The sequence below is a fragment of the Scyliorhinus torazame genome, chromosome 24 (assembly GCF_047496885.1).
Source record: "Scyliorhinus torazame isolate Kashiwa2021f chromosome 24, sScyTor2.1, whole genome shotgun sequence".
Classification (NCBI taxonomy): Eukaryota; Metazoa; Chordata; class Chondrichthyes; order Carcharhiniformes; family Scyliorhinidae; genus Scyliorhinus; species Scyliorhinus torazame.
Window position 1 is genome coordinate 54,010,893 of NC_092730.1, and position 27,257 is coordinate 54,038,149.

The window sequence follows — 27,257 nt, forward strand, 5'->3', positions numbered from 1 at the left end:
TAGTATGGAGGAGGTGGGGAGGCTGCAGAAAGTTTTAGACAGTTTAGGAAAGTGGTCCAAGAAATGGCTGATGAAATTCAACGTGGGCAAGTGCGAGGTCTTGCACTTTGGAAAAAAGAATAGAGGCATGGACTATTTTCTAAACGGTGACAAAATTCATAATGCTGAAGAGCAAAGGGACTTGGCAGTCCTAGTCCAGGATCCTCTCAAGGTAAACTTGCAGGTTGAGTCCGTAATTAAGAAAGCAAATGCAATGTTGTCATTTATCTCAAGAGGCTTGGAATATAAAAGCAGGGATGTACTTCTGAAGCTTTATAAATCGTTAGTTAGGCCCCATTTAGAATACTGTGAGAAATGTTGGGCCCCACACCTCAGGAAGGACATACTGGCACTGGAGCGGGTCCAGCGCAGATTCACACGGATGATCCCAGGAATGGTAGGCCTAACATACGATGAACGTCTGAGGATCCTGGGATTATATTCATTGGAGTTTAGGAGGTTGAGGGGATATCTAATAGAAACTTACAAGATAATGAATGGCTTAGATAGGGTGGACGGAGGGAAGTTGTTTCCATGAGCAGGGGAGACTAGGACCCGGGGGCACAGCCTTAGAATAAAAGGGAGTCACTTTAGAACCGAGATGAGGAGAAATTTCTTCAGCCAAAGAGTAGTGGGTCTGTGGAATTCATTGCCACAGAGGGCGGTGGAGGCCGGGACGTTGAGTGTCTTTAAGACAGAGGTTGATAAATTCTTGATTTCTCGAGGAATTAAGGGCATGTATTGAGAGCGGGTAAATGGAGTTGAAATCAGCCATGATTGAATGGTGGAGTGGCTCGATGGGCCGAATGGCCTTGCTTCCGCTCCTATGTCTTATGGTCTTATGACTGGATGATATGCTCAGTCAGTCTGGTTGACAAATTAATATTGATCCCAGGGCTCCGATAAAATTCCTCTTCTCTTGGTGTAAATAGCTTGTCTTGTTGGATTGTCGAAATGACTCAGTTGACCTCTCCCAGAATCCTCTTCTACCGCCTTTACTGGATCAACTTCCTCCTGTTTGGACACTGGAGGGGTTATTCGGCTACTTGCCTGTGTAAGCAGCACCAGAAACAGCTGTGGAGAGAGATTCCAGTCGCCAGTATGCAACTGTCTAGTTGGATCCTTCACGCCGGTCAGATCTTAGACTCTCTATACCTTCGTGTGAGGAACAGTAAGACGGCAGTTCGGACTTTCTTGATTAGAGAAAACTGATAAAGAAGCAATGAGAATCTCCTTAACCCCCAGCGGCTTGGAGAAGGAAGGCTCTCAGATACAGGACACTGGCTGGGGTTCAAAAATAGTAAAATCACATCAAGTTTGGAACGAAATGTCAATGAAGATAGAATTTAAATAGATTTGTGCACGGGGCATATATTTTGTCGCAACGCGTCAGGATGTCCGATCGGTCAAAGGCGCTGCATTAAGGTCGCAGTCTCCTCTGGAGGCGTGGGTTCGAATCCCACTTCTAACATTAACTTTTCCCCCATGTAATGTTCAACCCCAGGAAGGTCCATTACTTCGATTCCATGGGGAAGTGGTGGCCTCAGGACGTGAGATTCCTGCTTTAGTTGGCAGAACAAGACCCTACAGGCAGATGCCCAGTTCACGATAGATGATCTGGTCAGTGAGTCTGTTTGAGCAATTAATTTTGATCCCAGGGCGCCTGCCAAAATTTCTCTTCCCTTGTTGTAAATAGCCGGTCTGGTTGGATTGTCGAGCTGATTCAGTTGACTTCTCCCAGAATCCTTTTCTGCCGCCTTAACTGGATGTACTTCATCCTGTTTGAACACTGGAGTGGTTATTAGGCTATTTGTCTGTGAAATCATCACCAGAAGCAGCTGTGGAGAGAGATTCCAGTCGCCACGTTGCAGCTGTTATATTGGATCCTTCACGCCTCTCAGATCTTAGATTCTCAATACCTTCGTGTGAGGAACAGGTCGGCGGCAGCTCGGTCTTTGTTGATTGGAGCAAACTGATCAATGCAGCAATGAGAAGCTCGTTAAACACCATGTTCAAAAATAGGAAAAGCACATGAAGTGTGAAAAGAAATTACGATGAATATAGAATTTAAATCGATTTGTGCACGGAGCATATGTTTTGTCACAAAGCGTTAGGATGGCCGAGCGGTCGAAGGCGCTGCGTTAAGTTTGCAGTCTCCTCTGGAAGCGTGCGTTCGAATTCCCTTCTGACATTAACATTCCTTCCACGAGGTTATGTTCCTCAAACAAAATGTTCAACCCCAGGAAGATCCAATACCTTCGGTTCAATTGGGAAGTTGTGGCCTCAGGACATGAGATGAACTTCCTCCTGTGTGGACACAGAAGGGGTTCTTTGGCGGCTTGTCTGTGAAAGCGGACCCAGAAGCAGCTGTGGAGAGAGATTCCAGTCGCCAGGATGCAACTGTCTAATTGGAGCTTTCACGCCGCTCAGATCTTAGACTCTCAACACCTTCGCGTGAGGAACAGGTAGGCGGCAGCTCGGTCTTTGTTGATTGGAGCAAACTGATAAATGCAGCAATGAAAAGCTCCTTAACCCCCCAGCGGCTTGGAGAAAGATCGCACTCAGACGCAGGTCTCTGGCTGGGGTTCAAAAATAGGAAAAGCACATCTTGTTTGAAAGGAAATTACGATGAAGCTAGAATTTAAATCGATTTGTGCACAGCGCGGCAGGGTGGCCGAACGTTCGAAGGCGCTGCTTTAAGGTCCCAGTCGCAGCATTAAGATCGCAGTCTTCTCTGAGGCCTGTGTTCGACTCCCACTTCTGACATTAACTTTTCTTCCACGAGGTTACATTTCTCCAGCAAAATGTTCAACCACCAAACATCCAATACCTCCCATTCAATGGGGAACCGTTGGCCTCAGGACGTGAGATTCCTGCTTAAATTGGCACAGCAATACCCCACTGGCAAAATCCCAGCTAGTGACCGGATAATCTGCTCAGTGACTCTGGTTGAGGAATTAATATGGATCCCAGGACTCCGGGCAAAATTCCTCTTCACTTGTTGTAAATAGTCTGGCTGGTTGGATTGTCGAGGTGACTCATTTAACCTCTCACATAATCCTCTTCTGCTGCCTTTACTGGATGAACGTCCTCCTGTTTGGACACTGCAGGGGTTCTTTGGCTACTTGTCTGTGAAAGCAGCAAGAGAAGCAGCTGTGGAGAAAGATTCCAGTCGCAAGAATGCAACAGTCTAATTGCATCCTTCACGCCGCTCAGATCTTCGACTCTCAATAATGAGGAACAGGTCGGCGGCAGTTTGGTCTTTGTTGATTGGAGCAAACAGGTCAATGCAGCGTTGAGAAGCTCCATAACCCCCAGCGGCTTGGAGAACAATGCCAGTCGGATGCAAGACTCTGGCTGTGGTTCAAAAATAGGAAAATCACATCGAGTTTAGAATGAAATGATGATTAAGAAAGATCTCAAATCGATTTGTGCACGGAGGAGGGCTTCTGCCAGAGCGTCTCAGGATGGCCGAGCGATCGTAGACACTGCATTCAGGTGGCAGTTTCCTCTGGAGGCGTGTGTTCGAATCCCACTGCTGACATTAACTTTCCGTCCACGAGGTTAAATTTCTGCAGCAAAATGTTCAACCTCAGGAAGGTCCAATAACTCAGATACAATGGGGAAGCGCCTCAGGACATGAGATTCCTGCTTCGATTCGCACAAGAAGACCGTACAGATAGAAACCCAATTCATGGCTGGATGATCTGCTCAGTGACTCTGGTTGAGGAATTAACATTGATCCCAGGACTCCGGGTAAAATTCCTCTTCTCTTGTTGTGAGTAGTTTGGTTGGTTGGATTGTCAAGGTAAACTCAGTTTTTCGAAGAGGTCACAAAGATGATTGATGCAGGTAGGGCAGTGGATGTTATCTATATGGACTTCAGTAAGGCCTTTGACAAGGTCCCTCATGGTAGACCGGCACAAAAGTTGAAGTCACACGGGATCAGGGGTGAGCTGGCAAGTTAGATCGAGAACTGGTTAGGTCATAGAAGGCAGAGTGCAGCAATGGAAGGGTGCTTTCCTAATTGGATGGCTGTGACTAGTGGTGTTCCGCAGGGATCAGTGCTGGGACCTTTGATGTTCGTAGAAAACATAAATGATTTGGAGGAAAATGTAACTGGTCTGATAAGTAAGTTTGCAGACGACACACAGGTTGGTGGAATTGCGGATAGAGATGAGGACAGTCAGCGGATACCGCAGGATTTAGATCGTTTGGAGACGTGGGTGGAGAGATGGCAGATGGCGTTTAATCCGGACAAATGTGAGGTAATGCATTTTGGAAGGTCTAATGGAGGTAGGGAATATACAGTGAATGGTAGAACACTCGAGAGTATTGAAAGTCAGAGAGATCAAGGTGAACAGGTCCACAGGTCATTGAAAGGGACAACACAGGTGGAGAAGGTAGTCAGAAAGGCATACGGCATGCTTGCCTTCATTGGCCGGGGCACTAAGTACAAGAATTGGCACGTCATGTTGCAGCTGTATAGAACCTTAGTTTGGCCACACTTTGAGTAGAGTGTTCAATTCTGGTCGCCACACTACCAGAAGGGTGTGGAGGCTTTATGAAGGGTGCAGAAGAGATTTACCAGGATGATGCCCGGTATGGAGGGCATTAGTTATGAGGAGCGGTTGAATAAACTCGGTTTGTTCTCACTGGAACGACGGAGGTTGACGGGCGAGCTGATAGTGGTCTACAAAATTATGAGGGGCATAGACACAGTGGATAGTCAGAGGCATTTGCCCAGGGTAGGGGTGTTAATTACTGGGCGGCATCGATTTAAGGTGCGCGGGGCAATGTTTAGAGGAGATGTACGAGGCACGTTTTTTACACAGAGGGTAGTGGGTGCCTGGAACTCGCTGCCGGAGGAGGCGGTGGGACCATGGACGATAGTAACATGGAAGGGGCATTTTGACAAATACAGGAATAGGATGGGAATAGAGGGATACGGAACCAGGAAGTGTAGAAGATTTTAGTTTAGACGGGCAGCATGGTCGGCACGGGCTTGGAGGGCCGAAGGGCCTGTTCCTGTGCTGTACTTTTCTTTGTTCTTTGTTCTTATTTGAAATGAAATGACAATGACGATAGAATTTAAATCGATTCGTGCACGGAACACACCGTTTGCCACAGCGCGTACCGATGGCCGAGCGGATGAAGGTGCTGCGTTTCGGTCACAGTCTCCTCTGGAGACGTGTGTTCGAATCTCACTTCCGACATTCAACTTTCATCCGCGAGGATCCATTTCTCCAGCGGAGTGTTGAACCCGAGGATAATCCAATACCTCCGATTCAATGGGGAAGCGGTGGCCTCAGGACGTGAGATTCTTGCTTAAATACGCACAGCAAGACCCCGCAGGCAGAAGCCAAGTTCATGACGGGATGACCTGCTCAGTGACTCTGGTTGAGGAATTAATAATGATCACAGGACTCCGGGTAAATTTTCACTTCCCTTGTTGTAAATAGTCTGGCTGCTTGGATTGGCGCAGGTGAATCCGTTGGCTTCTCCCAGAAAGTTCTTCTGCCGCCTTTACAGCATGAACTTCCTCCTGTTTGGACACTGGAGGCGTTATTCGTCTACTTGTCTGTGAAAGCAGCACCAGATGCAGATGTGGAGAGAGATTACAGTCGCAAGAATGCAACTGTCTAATTGGATCCTTTCCGCCGCTCAGATCTTAGACTCTTAATACCTTCGTGTGAGGAACAGGTAGGCGGCAGTACGGACTTTGTTGATTGGAGCAAACTGATCAATGCAGAAATGAGAGCTCCTTAACACACAGCGTGTTGGAGAACGATCGCACTCAGATGCAAGAGTCTGGCTGGCGTTCAAAAATAGTAAAACCACATCTAGTTTGAAATGAAATGAAGATGAAAATTAAATTTAAATCGATTTGCGCATGGAGCATATTTTTGGCCACAGTGCGTCAGGATGGCCGAGCGGTCGAAGGCGCTGCGTTAATATCGCAGTCTCCTTTGGAGGCGTTGGTTCGAATCCCACTTCTGACATTAACCTTTCCTCCACGTGGTTACATTTCTCCAGCAAAATTTGCAACGCCAGGAAGATCCAATACCTCCCATTCAATGGGGAAGCGTTGTCCTCCGGGAATGAGATTCCTGCGTATATTCGCACAGCGAGACCCCACAGGCAGATGTCCAGTTCATGACTGGATAATCTGCTCAGTGACTCTGATTGAGCTATTAATAATGATTCCGGGTAAATTTCTCTTCTCTTGTTGTAAATAGTCTGGCTGGTTGGATTGTCGAGGTGTCTCAGTCGACATCTCCCAGAAAACTCTACTGCCGCCTTTACTGGATGAACGTCCTCCTGTTTGGACACTGAAGGGTTTTCTGGCTACTTGTTTGTGAAAGCAGCACCAGAAGCAGCTGTGGAGAGAGATTCCAGTCGCAAGGATGCAACTGTATAATTGGATCCTTCACGCCGCTCAGATCTGAGACTCTCAATACGTTCGTGTGAGGAACAGGTCGGCGGGAGTTCGGTCTTTGTTGATTGCAGCAAACTGATCAATGCAACAATGCGAAGCTCCTTAACGCCCAGCGGCTTGGAGAAGGACGGCACTCAGATCCAGGACTCTGGCTGGTGTTCAAAAATAGGAAAAGCACAACTGATTAGAAATGAAATGACAATGAAGATGGAATTTAAAGTTCTTCAGTGAGCGATGGTGGTATAATGGTGAGCATAGCTGCCTTCCAAGCAGTTGACCAGCGCTCGATTCCCGGCCATCGCAGAAAAACTTATTTCGAAATTTTGGGCAGCAAGGTGGCACAGTAGTTTCACAGCTCCAGGGTTCCAGGTTCGATTCCCGGCTTGGGTCACTGTCTGTGCGGAGTCTGCACGTTCTCCCCATGTCTGCGTGAATTTCACCCCGGGTGCTCCGGTTTCCTCCCACGGCATAAAGACGAGCTGGCTAGGGGTATTGGTCATGCGTAATTGCCCTTAGTGTCCAAAAAGGTAGGAAGGATTATTGGGTTGAGGGGTGAGGGTGATAGGATGGAATTGAGGTCTTAAGTGGATCGGTGCAGACTCGATGGGCCGAATTGACTCCTTCTGCACTGTATGTTCTATATCTATTTGTGCACCGAGCATAACAGTTTCTGCAGCTCGTCAGGGTGGCCGAGCGGCCGAAGGCGCGGCATTAAGGACGCAGTCTCCTCTGGAGGCGTGGGTTAGAATCCTACTTCTGACATTGCCTTTTTTTCCACGAGGTTACATTTCTCCAAAAGTTGTTCAACCCCAGGAATATCTCATACCCCCCATTCAATGGGGAAGCGGTGGCCTCGGGACGCGAGATTCGTACTTAAATTCGCACAGCAAGACCCCACAGTCAGAAGCCCAGTTCATGACTGGATGATCTGCTCAGTGACTCTGGTTGAGGAATTAATACTGATCCCAGGACTCCGGGTAAATTACCACTTCCATTGTTGTAAATAGTCTGGCTGGTTGGATTGTCGGACGTGAATCAGCTGGCTTCTTCCAGAAAGTTCTTCTGCCGCCTTTACAGCATCAACATCCTCGTGTTTGGAACTGGAGGCGTTATTCGACTACTTGTCTGTGAAAGCAGCACCAGATGCAGCTGTGCAGAGAGATTCCAGTCGCCAGGATGCAACTGTCTCATTGGATCCTTCCCGCCACCCAGATCTTAGACTCTTAATACCTTCGTGTAAGGAACAGTTAGACGGCAGTACGGACTTTGTTGATTGGAGCAAACTGATCAATGCAGAAATGAGAGCTCCTTAACACACAGCGCGTTGGAGAACGATCGCACTCAGATGCAAGAGTCTGGCTGGCGTTCAAAAATAGTAAAACCACATCTAGTTTGAAATGAAATGAAGTTGAAAATTAAATTTAAATCGATTTGCGCATGGAGCATAGTTTTGGCCACAGTGCGTCAGGAAGGCTGAGCCATCGAAGGCGTTGCGTTCAGGTCGCAGTCTCCTCTGGAGGCGTGGGTTCGAATCCAACTTCTGACATTCCCTTTTCCTCCACGTGGTTACGTTTCTCCAGCAATATTTGCAACACCAGGACGATCCAATACCTCCCATTCAATGGGGAAGCGGTGGCCTCCTGGAATGAGTTTCCTGCTGATATTCGCACAGCAAGACCCCACAGGCAGAAGCCCAGTTCATCACTGGATAATCTGCTCATGACTCTATTTGAGGAATTAATAATGATCCCAGGATTCCGGGTAAATGTCTCGTCTCTTGTTGTAAATAGTCTGGCTGGTTGGATTGTCGAGGTGTCTCAGTCGACATCTCCCAGAAAACTCTTCTGTCGCCTTTACTGGATGAACCTCCTCCTGTTTGGATACTGAAGGGTTTTCTGGCTACTTGTTTGTGAAAGCAGCACCAGAAGCAGCTGTGGAGAGAGATTCCAGTCGCAAGGATGCAACTGTATAATTGGATCCTTCACGCCGCTCAGATCTTAGACTCTCAATATCTTCATGTGAGGAACAGGTCGGCGGGAGTTCGGTCTTTGCTGATTGCAGCAAACTGATCAATGCAACGACGCGAAGCTCCTTAACCCCCAGCGGCTTGGAGAAGGACGGCACTCAGATACAGGACTCCGGCTGGTGTTCAAAAATAGGTAAAGCACAACTGATTAGAAATGAAATGACAATGAAGATAGAATTTAAAGTTCTTCAGTGAGCGATGGTGGTATAATGGTGAGCATAGCTGCCTTCCAAGCAGTTGACCTGGGTTCGATTCCCAGCCATCGCATAAAAAAATTATTTCGAAATTTTGGGCAGCAAGGTAGCACAGTTGTTTCACAGCTCCAGGGTTCCAGGTTCGATTCCCGGCTTGGGTCACTGCCTGTGCGGAGTCTGCACGTTCTCCCCATGTCTGCGTGAATTTCACCCCGGGTGCTCCGGTTTCCTCCCACGGCATAAAGACGAGCTGGCTAGGGGTATTGGTCATGCGTAATTGCCCTTAGTGTCCAAAAAGGTAGGAAGGATTATTGGGTTGCGGGGTGAGGGTGATAGGATGGAATTGAGGTCTTAAGTGAATCGGTGCAGACTCGATGGGCCGAATGGACTCCTTCTGCACTATATGTTCTATGTCTATTTGTGCACCGAGCATAACAGTTTCTGCAGCTCGTCAGGGTGCCGAGCGGTCGAAGGCGCGGCGTTAAGGACGCAGTCTCCTCTGGAGGCGTGGGTTAGAATCCTACTTCTAACATTGCCTTTTTTTCCACGAGGTTACATTTCTTCAAAAATTGTTCAACCCCAGGAAGATCTCATACCTCCCATTCAATGGGGAAGCGGTGGCCTCGGGACGCGAGATTCGTACTTAAATTCGCACAGCAAGACCCCACAGTCAGAAGCCCAGTTCATGACTGGATGATCTGCTCAGTGACTCTGGTTGAGGAATTAATACTGATGCCAGGACTCCGGGTAAATTTCCACTTCCCTTGTTGTAAATAGTCTGGCTGGTTGGATTGTCGGACGTGAATCAGCTGGCTTCTTCCAGAAAGTTCTTCTGCCGCCTTTACAGCATCAACATCCTCGTGTTTGGAACTGGAGGCGTTATTCGACTACTTGTCTGTGAAAGCAGCACCAGATGCAGCTGTGCAGAGAGATTCCAGTCGCCAGGATGCAACTGTCTCATTGGATCCTTCCCGCCACCCAGATCTTAGACTCTTAATACCTTCGTGTAAGGAACAGTTAGACGGCAGTACGGACTTTGTTGATTGGAGCAAACTGATCAATGCAGAAATGAGAGCTCCTTAACACACAGCGCGTTGGAGAACGATCGCACTCAGATGCAAGAGTCTGGCTGGCGTTCAAAAATAGTAAAACCACATCTAGTTTGAAATGAAATGAAGATGAAAATTAAATTTAAATCGATTTGCGCATGGAGCATATCTTTGGCCACAGTGCGTCAGGATGGCCGAGCGGTCGAAGGCGCTGCGTTAAGGTCGCAGTCTCCTCTGGAGGCGTGGGTTCGAATCCCACTTCTGACATTCCCTTTTCCTCCACGTGGTTACGTTTCTCCTGCAAAATTTGCAACACCAGGAAGATCCAATACCTCCCATTCAATGGGTAAGCGGTGGCTTCCTGGAATGAGATTCCTGCTGATATTCGCACAGCAAGACCCCACAGGCAGAAGTCCAGTTCATAACTGGATAATCTGCTCATGACTCTATTTGAGGAATTAATAATGATCCCAGGATTCCGGGTAAATGTCTCGTCTCTTGTTGTAAATAGTCTGGCTGGTTGGATTGTCGAGGTGTCTCAGTCGGCATCTCCCAGAAAACTCTTCTGCCGCCTTTACTGGATGAATGTCCTCCTGTTTGGACACTGAAGGGTTTTCTGGCTACTTGTTTGTGAAAGCAGCACCAGAAGCAGCTGTGGAGAGAGATTCCAGTCGCAAGGATGCAACTGTATAATTGGATCCTTCACGCCGCTCAGATCTTAGACTCTCAATATCTTCATGTGAGGAACAGGTCGGCGGGAGTTCGGTCTTTGTTGATTGCAGCAAACTGATCAATGCAACGACGCGAAGCTCCTTAACGCCCAGCGGCTTGGAGAAGGACGGCACTCAGATACAGGACTCTGGCTGGTGTTCAAAAATAGGAAAAGCACAACTGATTAGGAATGAAATGATAATGAAGATAGAATTTAGAGTTCTTCAGTGAGCGATGGTGGTATAATGGTGAGCATAGCTGCCTTCCAAGCAGTTGACCTGGGTTCGATTCCCAGCCATCGCAGAAAAACCTTATTTCGAAATTTTGGGCAGCAAGGTAGCACAGTTGTTTCACAGCTCCAGGGTTACAGGTTCGATTCCCGGCTTGGGTCACTGTCTGTGCGGAGTCTGCACGTTCTCCCCATGTCTGCGTGAATTTCACCCCGGGTGCTCCGGTTTCCTCCCACGGCATAAAGACGAGCTGGCTAGTGGAATTGGTCATGCGTAATTGCCCTTCGTGTCCAAAAAAGTAGGAAGGATTATTGGGTTGCGGGGTGAGGGTGATCGGATGGAATTGACGTCTTAAGTGGGTCGGTGCAGACTCGATGGGCCGAATAGACTCCTTCTGCTCTGTATGTTCTCTGTCTATGTCTATTTGTGCACGTAGCATAACGTTGTCGCCAGCTCGTCAGGCTGGCCGAGCGGTCGAAGGCGCTGCGTTAACGTCGCAGTCTTCTCTGGAGGCGTGGATTCGAATCCTACTTCGGACATTGCCTTTTTTTCCACGAGGTTACTTTTCTCCAACAAATGTTCAACCCCAGGAAGATCTAATACCTCCCATTCAAGGGGGAAGCGGTGCCCTCGGGACGTGAGATTGGCACTTAAATTCGCACAGCAAGACCCCACAGTCAGAAGCCCAGTTCATGACGGGATGATCTGCTCAGTGACTCTGGTTGAGGAATTAATACTGACCTCAGGACTCCGGGTAAATTTCCACTTCCCTTGTTGTAAATAGTCTGGCTGGTGGATTGCCGGACGTGAATCAGTTGGCTTCTTCCAGAAAGTTCTTCTGCCGCCTTTACAGCATGAGCGACCTCCTGTTTTGACACTGAAGGGTTCTCTGGCTACTTGTTTGTGAAAGCAGCACCAGAATCAGCTGTGGAGAGAGATTCCAGTCGCAAGGATGCAACTGTATAATTGGATCCTTCACGCCGCTCAGATCTTAGACTCTCAATACCTTCGTGTGAGGAACAGGTCGGCGGGAGTTCGGTCTTTGTTGATTGCAGCAAACTGATCAATGCATCAATGCGAAGCTCCTTAACGCCCAGCGGCTTGGAGAAGGACGGTACTCAGATTCAGGATTATGGCTGGTGTTCAAAAATAGGAAAAGCACAACTGATTAGAAATAAAATGCGAATGAAGATATAATTTAAAGCGGGTCTGTGAGCGATGGTGGTACAGTGGTGAGCATAGTTGCCTTCCAAGCAGTTGACCCGTGTTCGATTCTCGGCCATCGCAGAAGAAATTTATTTCGAAATTTTGGACAGCAAGGTAGCATCGTGGTTAGCACAGTTGCTTCACAGCACCAGGGTTCCAGTTTCGATTCCCGGCTTCGGTCACTGTCTGTGCGGAGTCTGCATGTTCTCCCTGTGTCTGCGTGAATTTCACCCCGGGTGCGCCGGTTTCCTCCTCCATCCCATAGACGTGCAGGCTAGGTGAATTGGCCATGCAAAATTGCCCTTCGTGTCCACAAAGGTAGGAAGGATTATCCGGTTGCGGGATGAGGATGATAGGGTGGAATTGAGGGCTTAAGTGGGTCGGTGCAGACTCGATGGGCCGAATGGCCTCCTACAGCACTGTATGTTCTATGTCTATGTCTATTTGTGCACGGAGCATAACATTTCCCTCAGCTCGTCAGGATGGCCAAACTGTCTTGCTGGAGGCGAGGGTTCGAATGCCACCTCTGACATTAACTTTTCTCCACGTGCTTACATTTCTCCAGCAAAATGTTCAGGCCCAGGAAGATCCAATACCTCCCATTCAAAGGGGAAGCGGTGGCCTCGGGACGTGAGATTCGTGCTTAAATTCGCACAGCAAGTTCCCACAGGCAGAAGCCAAGTTCATGACGGCATGATCTGCTCAGTAACTCTGGATCAGGAATTAATAATGATCCCAGGACTCCGCGTAAATTTCCACTTCCCTTGTTGTAAATAGTCTGGCATGTTGTATTGGCGGATGTAAATAAGTTGGCTTCTCCCAGAATGTTCTTCTGCCGCCTTTACAGCATGAACATCCTCGTGTTTGGACACTGGAGGGGTTATTAGGCTACTAGCCTGTGAAAGCAGCACCAGAAGCAGCTGTGCAGAGAGATTCCAGTCGCCAAGATGCAACTGTCTAATTGGATCCATCACGCCGCTCAGATCTTAGACTCTTAATACCTTCGTGTGAGGAACAGGTAGGCGGCAGTACGGACTTTGTTGAATAGAGCAAACTGATCAATGCAGAAATGAGAGCTCCTTAACACACAGCGTGTTGGAGAACGATCGCACTCAGATACAAGAGACTGGCTGGCGTTCAAAAATAGTAAAACCACATCGAGTTTGAAATGAAATGAAGATGAAAATTGAATTTAAATCGATTCGCCGATGGAGCATATCTTTGGTTGCAGCGCGTCAGAATGGCCGAGCGGTCGAAGGCGCTGCGTTCAGGTTGCAGTCTCCTCTGGAGGCGTGGGTTCGAATCCTACTTCTGACATTAACTTTTCCTCCACGTGGTTACGTTTCTCCAGCAAAATGTGCAACCCCAGGAAGATTCAATGGGTAAGCGGTGGCCTCCGGGAATGAGATTCCTGCTTACATTCGCACAGCAAGACCTCACAGGGAGAAGCCCAATTCATAACTGGATAATATAAGAACTAGGAGCAGGAGTAGGCCATCTGGCCCCTCGAGCCTGCTCCACCATTCAATGAGATCATGGCTGATCTTTTGTGGACTCAGCTCCACTTTCCGGCCCGAACACCATAACCCTTAATCCCTTTATTATTCAAAAAACTATCTATCCTTATCTTAAAAACATTTAATGAAGGAGCCTCTACTGCTTCACTGGGCAAGGAATTCCAGAGATTCACAACGCTTTGGGTGAAGAAGTTCCTTCTAAACTCAGTCCTAAATCTACTTCCCCTTATTTTGAGGCTATGCCCCCTAGTTCTGCTTTCACCCGCCAGTGGAAACAACCTGCCCGCATCTATCCTTTCTATTCCCTTCATAATCTCATATGTTTCTATAAGATCCCCCCCTCATCCTTCTAAATTCCAATGAGTACAGTCCCAGTCGACTCAACCTCTCCTCGTAATCCAACCCCTTCAGCTCTGGGATTAACCTAGTGAATCTCCTCTGCACACCCTCCAGTGCCAGTACGTCCTTTCCCAAGTAAGGAGACCAAAGCTGAACACAATACTCTAGGTGTGGCCTCACTAACACCTTATACAATTGCAGCAGAACCTCCCCAGTCTTAAACTCCATCCCTCTAGCAATGAAGGACAAAATTCCAATTGCCTTGTTAATCACCTGTTGCACCTGAAAACCAACTTTTTGAGACTCATGCACTAGAACACCCAGGTCTCTCTGCACAGCAGCATGTTTTAATATTTTATCATTTAAATAATAACCTCTTTTGCTGTTATTCCTACCAAAATGGATAACCTCACATTTGTCAACATTGTATTCCATCTGCCAGACCCTAGCCCATTCACTTAGCCTATCCAAATCCCTCTGCAGACTTCCAATATCCTCTGCACTTTTTGCTTTACCACTTATCTTAGTGTCGTATGCCAACTTGGACACATTGCCCTTGGTACCCAACTCCAAATCATCGATGTAAATTGTGAACAGTTGTGGGCCCAACACTGATCACTGAGGGACACCACTAGCTACTGATTGCCAACCAGAGAAACACCCATTAATCCCCACTCTTTGCTTTCTATTCATTAACCAATCCTCTATCCATGCTACTACTTTCCCCTTAATGCCATGCATCTTTATCTGATGCAACAACCTTTTGTGTGGCACCTTGTCAAAGGCTTTCTGGAAATCCAGATATACCAGATATACCACATCCATTGGCTCCCCGTTATCTACCGCACTGTTAATGTCCTCAAAATATTCCACTAAATTAGTTAGGCGCGACCTGCCCTTTATGAACCCATGCTGCGTCTGTCCAGTGGAACAATTTCCATCCAGATGCCTCGCTATTTCTTCCTTGATGATAGATACCAGCATCTTCCCTACTACCGAAGTTAAGCTCACTGGCCTATAATTACCCGCTTTCTGTCTCCCTCCTTTTTTAAATAGTGGTGTCACGTTTGCTAATTTCCAATCCGCCGGGACGGCCCCAGATAATTTTGGTAAATTATCACTAGTGCATTTGCAATTTCCCTAGCCATCCCTTTTCGCACTCTGGGATGCATTCCATCAGGTCCAGGAGACTTGTCTACCTTTAGCCCCATGAGCTTGCCCATCACTACCTCCTTGGTGATAACAATCCTCTCAAGGTCCTCACCTGTCATAGCCTCATTTCCATCAGTCACTGGCATGTTATTTGTGTCTTCCACTGTGAAGACCGACCCAAAAAACCTGTTCAGTTCCTCAGCCATTTCCTCATCTCCCATTACTAAATCTCCCTTCTCATCCTCTAAAGGACAAATATTTACCTGAGCCACTCTTTTTTGTTTTATGTATTTGTAGAAACCTTTACTATCTGTTTTTATATTCTGAGCAAGTTTACTCTCATAATCTATCTTACTCTTCTTTATAGCTTTTTTAGTAGCTTTCAGTTGCCCCCTAAAGATTTCCCAGTCCTCTAGTCTCCCACTGATCTTTGCTACTTTGTATGTTTTATCCTTCAATTTGATACTCTCCCTTATTCCCTTAGATATCGACGGTCGATTTTCCCTCTTTTTACCGCCCTTCCTTTTTGTTGGTATCTACCTTTGCTGAGCACTGTGAAAAATCACTTGGAAGGTTCTCCACTGTTTCTCAACTGTTTCACAATAAAATATTTGCTCCCAGTCTACCTTAGCTAGTTCTTCTCTCATACCATTGTAATCTCCTTTGTTTAAGCGCAAAACACTAGTGCTTGATTTTACCTTCTCACCCTCCATCTGTATTTTAAATTCCATCATATTGTGATCGCTCCTTCCGAGAGGTTCCCTAACTATGAGATCCTGAATCAATCCTGTCTCATTACACAGGACCAGATCTAGGACCGCTTGTTCCCTCGTAGGTTCCACCAAGGAAACTATCGCGGATACATTCTATAAACTCCTCCTCAAGGCTGCCTTGACTGACCTGGTTAAACCAATCAACATGTAGATTAAAATCCCCCATGATAACTGCTGTACAATTTCTACATGCATCTGTTATTTCATTGTTTATTGCCTGCCCCACCATAATGTTACTATTTGGTGGCCTATAGATTACTCCTATCAGTGACTTTTTCGCCTTACTATTCCTGATTTCCACCCAAATGTATTCAACCTTATCCTCCATAGCACCGGTGTCACCCCTTACTGTTGCCCGGATGTCATCCTTAAATAACAGAGCTACACCACCTCCCTTACCATCCACTCTGTCCTTCCGAAAGGTTTGATACCCTCGGATATTTAACTCCCAGTCGTGACCATCCTTTAACCATGTTTCAGTAATGGCCACTAAATCATAGTCATTCACGACGATTTGCGCCATCAACTCATTTACCTTATTCTGAATAATACGAGCATTCAGGTAAAGTACACTTATGTTGGCTTTTTTACCTCTGTTCTGAATCTTAACACCTCGATCAGTAACCTCTCCTAAGTTATATTTCCTCTTAACCTTTCTCCTAATTTTCCTTGTCATCGAACCCATATCTTCCTGTAACAACCTGCCGCGTCGCTTAACATTAATGTTTTCACTTCCCGTTTTATTTCTTTTAGTATTCGTGGTCCTATTCACTGAGCTCCCCTCAGTCACTGTACCTTGTACTGTCGCCCTTTTTGATTTTTGACTCTGGCTTCTCTGCCTTACACTTTCCCCATTACTGCCTTTTATTTCTGTCCCTGTTTTACAACCTTCCAACTTCCTGCATCAGTTCCCATCCCCCTGCCACATTAGTTTAAACTCTCCCCAACAGCTCTAGCAAACACCCCCCCCTCCCCCCCCCCCCTAGGGCATCAGTTCCAGTCCTGCCCAGGTGCAGACCGTCCGGTTTGTACTGGTCCCACCGACCCCAGAACCGGTTCCAATGTCCCAGGAATTTGAATCCCTCCCTCTTGCACCATCTCTCGAGCCACGTATTCATCCTCTCTATCCTGACACTTCTACTCTGACTAGCTCGTGGCACTGGTAGTAATCCTGAGATTACTACCTTTGAGGTCCTACTTTTTAGTTTTCCTCCTAGCTCCCTAAATTCAGCTTGTAGGACCTTGTCCCGTTTTTTACCTATATCGTTGGTGCATATGTGCACCACGACAGCTGGCTGTTCACCCTCCCCCCCCCCTCCCCCCCAGAATGTCCTGCAGCCGCTCCGAGACATCCTTGACCCTTGCACCAGGGAGACAACATACCATCCTGGAGTCTCGATTGCGTCCGCAGAACCGCCTGTCTATTCCAACAAAGAACAAAGAACAAAGAAATGTACAGCACAGGAACAGGCCCTTCGGCCCTCCAAGCCCGTGCCGACCATACTGCCCGACTAAACTACAATCTTCTACACTTCCTGGGTCCGTATCCTTCTATTCCCATCCTATTCATATATTTGTCAAGATGCCCCTTAAATGTCCCTATCGTCCCTGCTTCCACTACCTCCTCCGGTAGTGAGTTCCAGGCACCCACTACCCTCTGCGTAAAAAACTTGCCTCGTACATCTACTCTAAACCTTGCCCCTCTCACCTTAAACCTATGCCCCCTAGTAATTGACCCCTCTACCCTGGGGAAAAGCCTCTGACTATCCACTCTGTCTATGCCCCTCATAATTTTGTATACCTCTATCAGGTCGCCCCTCAACCTCCTTCGTTCCAGTGAGAACAAACCGAGTTTATTCAATCGCTCCTCATAGCTTATGCCCTCCATACCAGGCAACATTCTGGTAAATCTCTTCTGCACCCTCTCTAAAGCCTCCACATCCTTCTGGTAGTGTGGCGACCAGAATTGAACACTATACTCCAAGTGTGGCCTAACTAAGGTTCTATACAGCTGCAACATGACTTGCCAATTCTTATACTCAATGCCCCGGCCAATGAAGGCAAGCATGCCGTATGCCTTCTTGACTACCTTCTCCACCTGTGTTGCCCCTTTCAGTGACCTGTGGACCTGTACTCCTAGATCTCTTTGACTTTCAATACTCTTGAGGGTTCTACCATTCACTGTATATTCCCTACCTGCATTAGCCCTTCCAAAATGCATTACCTCACATTTGTCCGGATTAAACTCCATCTGCCATCTCTCCGCCCAAGTCTCCAGACAATCTAAATCCTGCTGTATCCTCTGACAGTCCTCATCGCTATCCGCAATTCCACCAACCTTTGTGTCGTCTGCAAACTTACTAATCAGACCAGTTACATTTTCCTCCAAATCATTTATATATACTACAAACAGCAAAGGTCCCAACACTGATCCCTGTGGAACACCACTGGTCACAGCCCTCCAATTAGAAAAGCATCCCTCCATTGCTACCCTCTGCCTTCTATGGCCTAGCCAGTTCTGTATCCACCTTGCCAGTTCACCCCTGATCCCGTGTGACTTCACCTTTTGTACTAGTCTACCATGAGGGACCTTGTCAAAGGCCTTACTGAAGTCCATATAGACAACATCTACTGCCCTACCTGCATCAATCATCTTAGTGACCTCCTCGAAAAACTCTATCAAGTTAGTGAGACACGACCTCCCCTTCACAAAACCGTGCTGCCTCTCACTAATACGTCCATTTGCTTCCAAATGGGAGTAGATCCTGTCTCGAAGAATTCTCTCCAGTAATTTCCCTACCACTGAAGTAAGGCTCACCGGCCTGTAGTTCCTGGGATTATCCTTGCTACCCTTCTTAAACAGAGGAACAACATTGGCTATTCTCCAGTCGTCCGGGACATCCCCTGAAGACAGCGAGGATCCAAAGATTTCTGTCAAGGCCTCAGCAATTTCCTCTCCAGCCTCCTTCAGTATTCTGGGGTAGATCCCATCCGGCCCTGGGGACTTATCTACCTTAATATTTTTTAAGACACCCAACACCTCGTCTTTTTGGATCACAATGTGACCCAGGCTATCTACACCCCCTTCTCCAGACTCAACATCTACCAATTCCTTCTCTTTGGTGAATACTGATGCAAAGTATTCATTTAGTACCTCGCCCATTTCCTCTGGCTCCACACATAGATTCCCTTGCCTATCCTTCAGTGGGCCAACCCTTTCCCTGGCTACCCTCTTGCTTTTTATGTACGTGTAAAAAGCCTTGGGATTTTCCTTAACCCTATTTGCCAAAGACTTTTCATGACCCCTTCTAGCCCTCCTGACTCCTTGCTTAAGTTCCTTCCTACTTTCCTTATATGCCACACAGGCTTCGTCTGTTCCCAGCCTTTTAGCCCTGACAAATGCCTCCTTTTTCTTTTTGACGAGGCCTACAATATCACTCGTCATCCAAGGTTCCCGAAAACTGCCGTATTTATCTTTCTTCCTCACAGGAACATGCCTGTCCTGTATTCCTTTCAACTGACACTTGAAAGCCTCCCACATGTCAGATGTTGATTTGCCCTCAAACATCCGCCCCCAATCTATGTTCTTCAGTTCCCGCCTAATATTGTTATAATCTGGGAGGTGAGTAGTGAGTTTAAAAAGCCTTTCCTGGTCCCGTGTCTGTTCTTCTTTTCTGTTTTATTTGTTTTTATATAAGGCGGGAACCGGAAGTTCGACCTCTGGCAAGTTCCGCCCCCCCCCCCCCCCCCCCAACCAATAAATTCTGGTGGAGAGGAAACCCGAGACACTACACGTGTAGTGTCTCCCACCCGCCCTCCTCCTCTAACCTAATAATAAGACCCATTGGTGTAAGGTAAGTGCCATATTATATTATTATATTATTAGCATTGTGCAGGTCAAGGATCGGAGGTGGAGGAGCAGTCTCTGTCAGCGAGAGAACCTGAGAACATCTCAGACACTCAGAAGGTAAGTAAGTGATTTTTACTTTTATACCTTTTTTCAAATTGTGTGTGTCGGGGGGAAACTGAAGTGACATCACAGAAAAGCTGTGACCTGAGTGGCTGGTTGGGATTCTAACCTAAATTTTAAAAAAAATTGAGTATTTGGGAACTAATTAAACATAATAACTTAATTATAATTTAGAGGATATCTAAGCCAGAGATCTGAGAGTATTATAGTTAGCTATCGCGTTTCTATTAGAAATCTAGTGCTAGGAAACAGATAGTTGACAGTAACTTTGCAATTTAAAAAAAAAAGTATTTAAAAAAAAAAGACAAATTTTAATTTTAATTAATTGACGCAATGTCAGTTAGAGGGGTGCTGTGCTCTGACTGTGAGATGTGGCAGGTCCGGGAGGCTTCCAGCGTCCCGGATGCCTTCATCTGCAGAAAGTGCACCCAACTGCAGCTCCTCACAGACCGCATGGTTCGGTTGGAGCAGCAATTGGATGCACTTAGGAGCATGCAGGTGGCGGAAAGCGTCATAGATCGCAGTTATGTAAATGTGGTCACACCCAAGGTGCAGGCAGAGAAATGGGTGACCACCAGAAAGGGCAGGCAGTCAGTGCAGGAATCCCCTGTGGTTGTCCCCCTCTCGAACAGATATACCCCTTTGGATACTGTCGGGGGGATAGCCTATCAGGGGAAAACAGCAGCAGCCAGAGCAGTGGCACCACGGCTGGCTCTGATGTTCAGAAGGGAGGGTCAAAGCGCAGAAGAGTAATAGTAATAGGGGACTCTATAGTCAGGGGCACAGATAGGCGCTTCTGTGGACGTGAAAGAGACTCCAGGATGGTATGTTGCCTCCCTGGTGCCAGGGTCCAGGATGTCTCCGAACGGGTAGAGGGAATCCTGAAGGGGGAGGGCAAACAGGCAGAGGTCGTTGTACATATTGGTACTAACGACATAGGCAGGAAGGGGCATGAGGTCCTGCAGCAGGAGTTCAGGGAGCTAGGCAGAAAGTTAAAAGACAGGACCTCGAGGGTTGTAATCTCGGGATAACTCCCTGTGCCACGTGCCAGTGGGGCTAGAAATAGGAAGATAGAGCAGACAAACACGTGGCTAAACAGCTGGTGTAGGAGGGAGGGTTTCCGTTATCTGGACCACTGGGAGCTCTTCCGGGGCAGGTGTGACCTGTAAAAGATGGACGGGTTGCATCTAAACCGGAGAGGCATAAATATCCTGGCCGCGAGGTTTGCTAGTGTCACACGGGAGGGTTTAAACTAGTATGGCAGGGGGGTGGGCGCGGGAGCAATAGGTCAGAAGGTGAGAGCATTGAGGGAGAACTAGGGAATAGGGACAGTGTGGCTCTGAGGCAGAGCAGACGGGGAGAAGTTGCTGAACACAGCGGGTCTGGTGGCCTGAAGTGCATATGTTTTAATGCAAGGAGCATTACGGGTAAGGCAGATGAACTTAGAGCTTGGATTACTACTTGGAACTATGATGTTGTTGCCATTACAGAGACCTGGTTGAGGGAAGGGCAGGATTGGCAGCTAAACGTTCCAGGATTTAGATGTTTCAGGCGGGATAGAGGGGGATGTAAAAGGGGAGGCGGAGTTGCGCTACTTGTTCAGGAGAATATCACAGCTATACTGCGAGAGGACACCTCAGAGGGCAGTGAGGCTATATGGGTAGAGATCAGGAATAAGAAGGGTGCCGTCACAATGTTGGGGGTATACTACAGGCCTCCCAACAGCCAGCGGGAGATAGAGGAGCAGATAGGTAGACAGATTTTGGAAAAGGGTAAAAACAACAGGGTTGTGGTGATGGGAGACTTCAACTTCCCCAATATTGACTGGGACTCACTTCGTGCCAGGGGCTTAGACGGGGCGGAGTTTGTAAGGAGCATCCAGGAGGGCTTCTTAAAACAATATGTAAACAGTCCAACTAGGGAAGGGGCGGTACTGGACCTGGTATTGGGGAATGAGCCCGGCCAGGTGGTAGATGTTTCAGTAGGGGAGCATTTCGGTAACAGTGACCACAATTCAGTAAGTTTTAAGGTACTGGTGGACAAGGATAAGAGTGGTCCGAGGATGAATGTGCTAAATTGGGGGATTCCCCTTACAATTGAGTCCCCTATCACTATAGCCCTGCCATTCTTCTTCCTGCCCAGCTGCGCAGCAGAGCCAGCCACGGTGCCATGAACCTGGCTGCTGCTGCCTTCCCCTGGTGAGCTATCTCCCTCAACAGTATCCAATGCGGTATATCTGTTTTGCAGGGAGATGACCGCAGAGGACACCTGCACTGCCTTCCTACTCTTGCTCTGTCTTTTGGTCACCCATTTACTATCTCCCTCAGTACCTTCCACCTGCTACTTGTTTCTAGCTTGAAATTAAATGACGACGAAGATAGAATTTTAATCGATTTGTGCACGCAGCATATCTCTTGCGACAGCGCGTCAGGATGGTCGAGGGTTCGAAGTCACTGCGTTAAGGTCACAGTCTCCTCTGGAGGCATGGGTCCGAATCCCACTGCTGATATTAACTTTTCCTCCACGAGGTTACATTTCTCCTGCAAAATGTTCACCCCAGGAAGATCCAATGCCTCCCATTCACCGGGGAAGAGGCGGCCTCAGGACGTGAGAATCCTGCTTAAATTGGCACAGCAAAACCCAACAGGAAAAGATCAGTTACTGACTGGATAATCAGATCTGTGACTCTGGCACTCAGATACAGGGTTCAAAAATAGTAAAAGCACATCAAGTTTGAAATGAAATGACGATGAATATAGAATTTAAATCGCTTTGTGCATTCCACTGAAACAATTTACCATTTCCTCCGAAGCAAAGCTTATTTTATCAAGTCAATGTGCTTCTTAATTCCTGTTAAATTTTGTTTCCATGCTGATGTAAAATCAAAAGAAAGACTTTTTGTCCCTTGGTTTTATATCGGGATCACTGGGTCAATTTGGTTCTTTCTGGTTTGGTGGCGTCCACTGCGAACAGAACAATAGACATAAGTGAGCAGTCTTTACAAATAGAAGAGTCGAGCACAAGGGCAATGCCGCTATGCAGATTCTTCATAAAATCCTGAAAGAGAAATAGAAAATGTTGGATAACTCGACTGGTATGGCAACATCTGTGGAGAGAGAAAGACAGTTACAGTTCCGAATCCAGTACGACACTCCCTCCCATTCTCTGTTTCCATCTCCATAGCTGCTGCCAGGCCTGTTAAGGATTTCCAGCATTTTCTGTTTTTATCACGGGATTACACGCCAGCTCTAGGCGGCTGTCATGGGCACGGTGGGCGGAATGGACTCATCCTGATCTGTAACCATTTTTTGATTCTCTAAACAAGAGTTAGCAACGGGAAGTATCCAATTGGAGTGTTGCACCCTGGCGTATGTAATCTCCCTCCACAGCTGCTACCGATGCTACTTTCACAGACATGTAGCCGAAGAACACCTCCAGTGGACAAAACAGAAGGGAATTCATCCAGTGGAGGCGACAGAGAAGGATTGTGGAAGAGGTCAACTGAGTCACCTCGACTGTACTGTGCACAGCCGAAGAACTGATGTCAAGGAGCGGTTAAGCTCCAAACATGACCTTCGCCCCTCCCTCCTTTTCCTCCAAACTACTCCCGAGTTCAGTCAATGAGACCACATCGATCGCACAGATGTTATAAAGTCCTTGCAGGGCTCGGCGGGGGTTTGAACCCGGGACTAATCGCATTTTGCCGATCAGAAGACCTTAAGCGAGAATCATACCCCTAGATCAACGAACAAGCCGGAGATCAGTATTCCGCTGAAACCATCTTACCATTACCTCCCAAGCAAAGCTTATTTTATCAACTCAACGGACTTCTTAATTCCTGTTGAATTTGGTTTGGTTGTTAAAGTAAAATCAAAAGGAACTCCCTTTTGCCCCTTGCTTTCCTTATCGGGATTATTGGGTAAATTTGTTTTTTTCTGGTTTGTTGGCCTCCACAGGGAACAGAACAATAGACAGAAGGGACAAGTCTTTGTAAATAGAAGCGCCGGGCACAAGGGCAATGCCGCTATGGAGATTCTCCATAAAATCCTGAAAGACAAATAGAAATTGCTGGACAAATCGTCTGGTATGGTAACATCTGTGGAGAGAGGAAGAGAGTTACCATTCCGAATTCAGAATGACCCTGCTTCCCATTCTCTGTTTCGCTCAACACAGCTGCTGCCAGGCATGTTGGGATTTTCCAGCATTTTCTGTTTGTATCACGGTACTATACGCCAGCTCTAGGCGATTGTCATGGACACGTTGGGCGGAATGGACTCACCCTGATCTGTTACCATTTAATGATTCTCTAAACGAGTGTGAGCAACGTGAAGTATCCAATTGGAGAGTTGCATCCTGGCGATTGGAATCTCTCTCCCCCGCTGTTTACGGTGCAGCCTTCACAGATACTTAGCATAAAAATCCCTCCAGTGGACAAACAGGAGGAAATTCATACAATGGAGGCGGTAGAGGAGGGTTCTGGGAGTGGTCAACTGTGTCACCTCGACTGCACTGTGGGCAGCCAAAGAACTGGTGTCAAAGAGCGGTTCAGCCCCAAACATGACCCTCGCTCCCACCCTCCTTTTTCTCCAAACTTCTACCTCGTTCAGTAAATGGCACCATATCGATCGCACAGATATTAAAAAGTGCTTTGCAAGGCTCGTCCAGGATTTGAACACGTGACCTCTAGCATTTTATTGCAGCAGAAGACCCCAAGCGAGAATCATACCCCTAGACCAACGAACCAGGTGTGCTCAACGTACCGCTGAAACCACCTTACCATTACGTCCCAAGCAAAGTTTATTTGAGCAACTCAATGGACTTCTTAATTCCCGCTGAATTTGGTTTGGTTGAGAAAGTAAAATCAAAAGAAAGTCTTCTTTGTCCCTTGCTTTTCTTATCGGGATCATTGCGTCAATTTGGTTCTTTCTGGTTCGTTGTCCTCCACTGCGAACAGAACAATAGACATACGGGACCAGCTTTTATAATTAGAAGCGCCGAGCACAAGGGCAATGCCGCTATGGGGATTCTTCATAAAATCCTGAAACAGCAATAGAAAATTGTGGATAACTCGGATGGCCGGGCAACACCTGTGGAGGGAGAAAGAGAGTTACAGTTCCGAATCCAGTCTGACCCTCCTTCCCATTCTCTGTTTCCCTCCCCACATCTGCTGCCAGGCCTGTTGAGATTTTACAGCATTTTCTGTCTTCATCACAGGACTACAGGCCAGCTCCAGGCGACTGACATGGACACGGTGGGCGGAATGGACTCACGCTGATCTTTACCCATTCTATGATTCTCTAAACGAGCGTGTAAGTTCTGAGCAACGTGAAGTATCCAATTGGAGAATTGCATCCTGGCGACTGGAATCTCTCTCCCCCGCTGCTTCCGGGGCTGCTTTCACAGGCACGTAGCCGAGAAACACCTCCAGTGGACAAACAGGAGGAATTTCACCCAGTGGAGGCGGCAGAGGAGGGTTCTGGGCGAGTGTATCAGTGCCTGTCACTGTCTGTAAGTGTGCGATTGTATCAGTCAGTGTCTGTGAGTGTATGAAAATGAAATGAAATGAAAATCGCGTATTGTCACAAGTCAGCTTCAAATGAAGTTACTGTGAAAAGCCCCTAGTCGCCACATTCCGGCGCCTGTTCGGGGAGGCTGTCACGTGAATTGAACTGTGCTGCTGGCCTGTCTTGGTCTGCTTTCAAAGCCAGCGATTTAGCCCTGTGCTAAACAGCCACACGCTGATTGGATGTATCAGCGTGTGTAAATGTCTGTGAGTTGTGATTGTAACTGTCAGTATCTGTTAATGCCTGTTTGTGTGTGATTGTAGCTATCAGTGTATTTCAGTGTATGTGAGTTGTGATTGTATCTTTCAGTGTTAGACACTGTGTGTGAATGTACAATTGTATCTGTCAGTGTGGGTTACTGTCTGTAAGTGTCTGATTGTATCTGTCAGTCTCAGTTCTTATCTGTGAGTGTGATTTACCTGTCAGATTGTTACTTTCTGTCAGTCTCTGTTGCTGTCAGTGTCTGAAAATACTGCAAATTGTTATTCGTCCTCTCCATAATGCTCATAATTGAAAACAGACACTTCTCTAATTGTTACAGTGCTCCAGGAGATCCTACACCCAGACTATAGAATTGGTGGATTCTATGGACTACTTCATGCAACATTATTTGTTTGTCTCTGAAATCCATTCTCACTCCTGTACTCGTCCAGATTTCACTTAAAAACATTTCTGCTATTCGTCTTAATTGATCCTCAAGATAAACACTTCCAAATTCTACCACCTCCATTGGGAAATACATGAATATAGATTGTTTAACTTTTACTTACTTCTAACACCTCTCAGTCCTGCCGATCACATTCTATCACCGGTTCTTCATGTTGACCTGTTTCTGCAACACCGACAGTTCATGTGAATCTCCCCCGCTCTGTTGCGGTTCTGTGTCGTGGCCAATAGATGTCAGCACACTCTGGTGGAACGAAGTTCGCAGGTCAGAGTGACACACAACTGATAACAATTGTTTATATTATATTGAACTTGGGACGGTGGGATTTATGAGAACATAATATTTGGTGATGATCTTTTCTTATATTTTGGTTGTGTTGAATCCGGCAACATGTTGTATGTGGGAGTGAGGTGCATTCGCTCTGGCCTTCTCTGGTCCCGTTTGTAAATGGGGGATTCCTGTCACTCTCAGGTAATGAGTGAGAGTGAAAGAGACAATCTGAACCTGTCAGTCTTCGTCACTATATGTGCCGGTGGATACGTTGTCAGTGGAACCGCTCCTTGACACCAGTTCTTCGGCTACCCACAGTACAGTTGAGGTTACCGGGATGACTTCTCCACTAATTCTCTTCAGCCAGCTCTCCAGGATGAACCTCCTCCTGTTTGTAGACGGGAGGGGTTCTTTAGCTACTTGCCTGTAAGAAGATCGCGTATTAAAATTCAATAAAGTAAAGGAGTTGTATCATGTGGTTAATGAGATGCACAATAATCCATTGTACTCTACACACGTGGAATGAAATCCCATCCTCGTCTGTAATGTGTCTGTTGTGTCTCTGTTTGGTCCACTTCATGAGCAAAAAGTAAAAATGCTGTGATTTTTAGCATTTGTTCAAGGGCTTGGAGGGTGGTGAATTCGTCCAACACTGTCCATGTTGATACCACGTTATAAAAAGGTGAGAAAGTTACTTATTTCACTCCCTGCCCTAATTGCGCATAAATCCTGAGTTCGAAATTGCTTCTTCCTCTCAATTTGAAACTCACAAAGTCGCTCAAAAGATAAGTTCATAAGGTATAGGAGCAGAATTAAGCCATTAGACCGATCGAGTCTGCACGCCATTCTATCATGGCTGAGTTGTTCCTCATCTGCTACCTACAAAGTTACAGATGAAGTGGTCGATTGCAATATCAGCCAGAGCACCTCCTCCCGAGAACACACGTCTTCGGAGCGGGAGTAGGCAATTTAGCCTATTGAGCCTAACACCTTCCATGTGATCCTGGCTTATGCCATCCTGGCCTCAACTCCACCATCCTGCCCGTTGTCCATAACCCATCAACTCATTACCAATAAACATCTCTCTAACCCCTCCTTAACTTTACTCACT

At 47.0% G+C, this 27,257-nt stretch overlaps 6 non-coding genes across 6 annotated transcripts; all 6 read left to right on the forward strand.

The window, feature by feature from the left end:
• Nucleotides 1-5,958: 5,958 nt before the first annotated feature.
• Nucleotides 5,959-6,041, forward strand: trnai-aau (transfer RNA isoleucine (anticodon AAU)). The gene has a single exon. It is a non-coding gene; the product is annotated as a tRNA-Ile (tRNA).
• A 2,658-nt stretch (nucleotides 6,042-8,699) lies between these two features.
• On the forward strand, nucleotides 8,700-8,771 carry trnag-ucc (transfer RNA glycine (anticodon UCC)). The gene has a single exon. It is a non-coding gene; the product is annotated as a tRNA-Gly (tRNA).
• Nucleotides 8,772-9,931: 1,160 nt separating this feature from the next.
• On the forward strand, nucleotides 9,932-10,014 carry trnal-aag (transfer RNA leucine (anticodon AAG)). Its single transcript has one exon. It is a non-coding gene; the product is annotated as a tRNA-Leu (tRNA).
• A 675-nt stretch (nucleotides 10,015-10,689) lies between these two features.
• Nucleotides 10,690-10,761, forward strand: trnag-ucc (transfer RNA glycine (anticodon UCC)). The gene has a single exon. It is a non-coding gene; the product is annotated as a tRNA-Gly (tRNA).
• Nucleotides 10,762-11,903: 1,142 nt separating this feature from the next.
• Nucleotides 11,904-11,975, forward strand: trnag-ucc (transfer RNA glycine (anticodon UCC)). Its single transcript has one exon. It is a non-coding gene; the product is annotated as a tRNA-Gly (tRNA).
• Nucleotides 11,976-13,128: 1,153 nt separating this feature from the next.
• Nucleotides 13,129-13,211, forward strand: trnal-cag (transfer RNA leucine (anticodon CAG)). Its single transcript has one exon. It is a non-coding gene; the product is annotated as a tRNA-Leu (tRNA).
• Nucleotides 13,212-27,257: the final 14,046 nt, after the last annotated feature.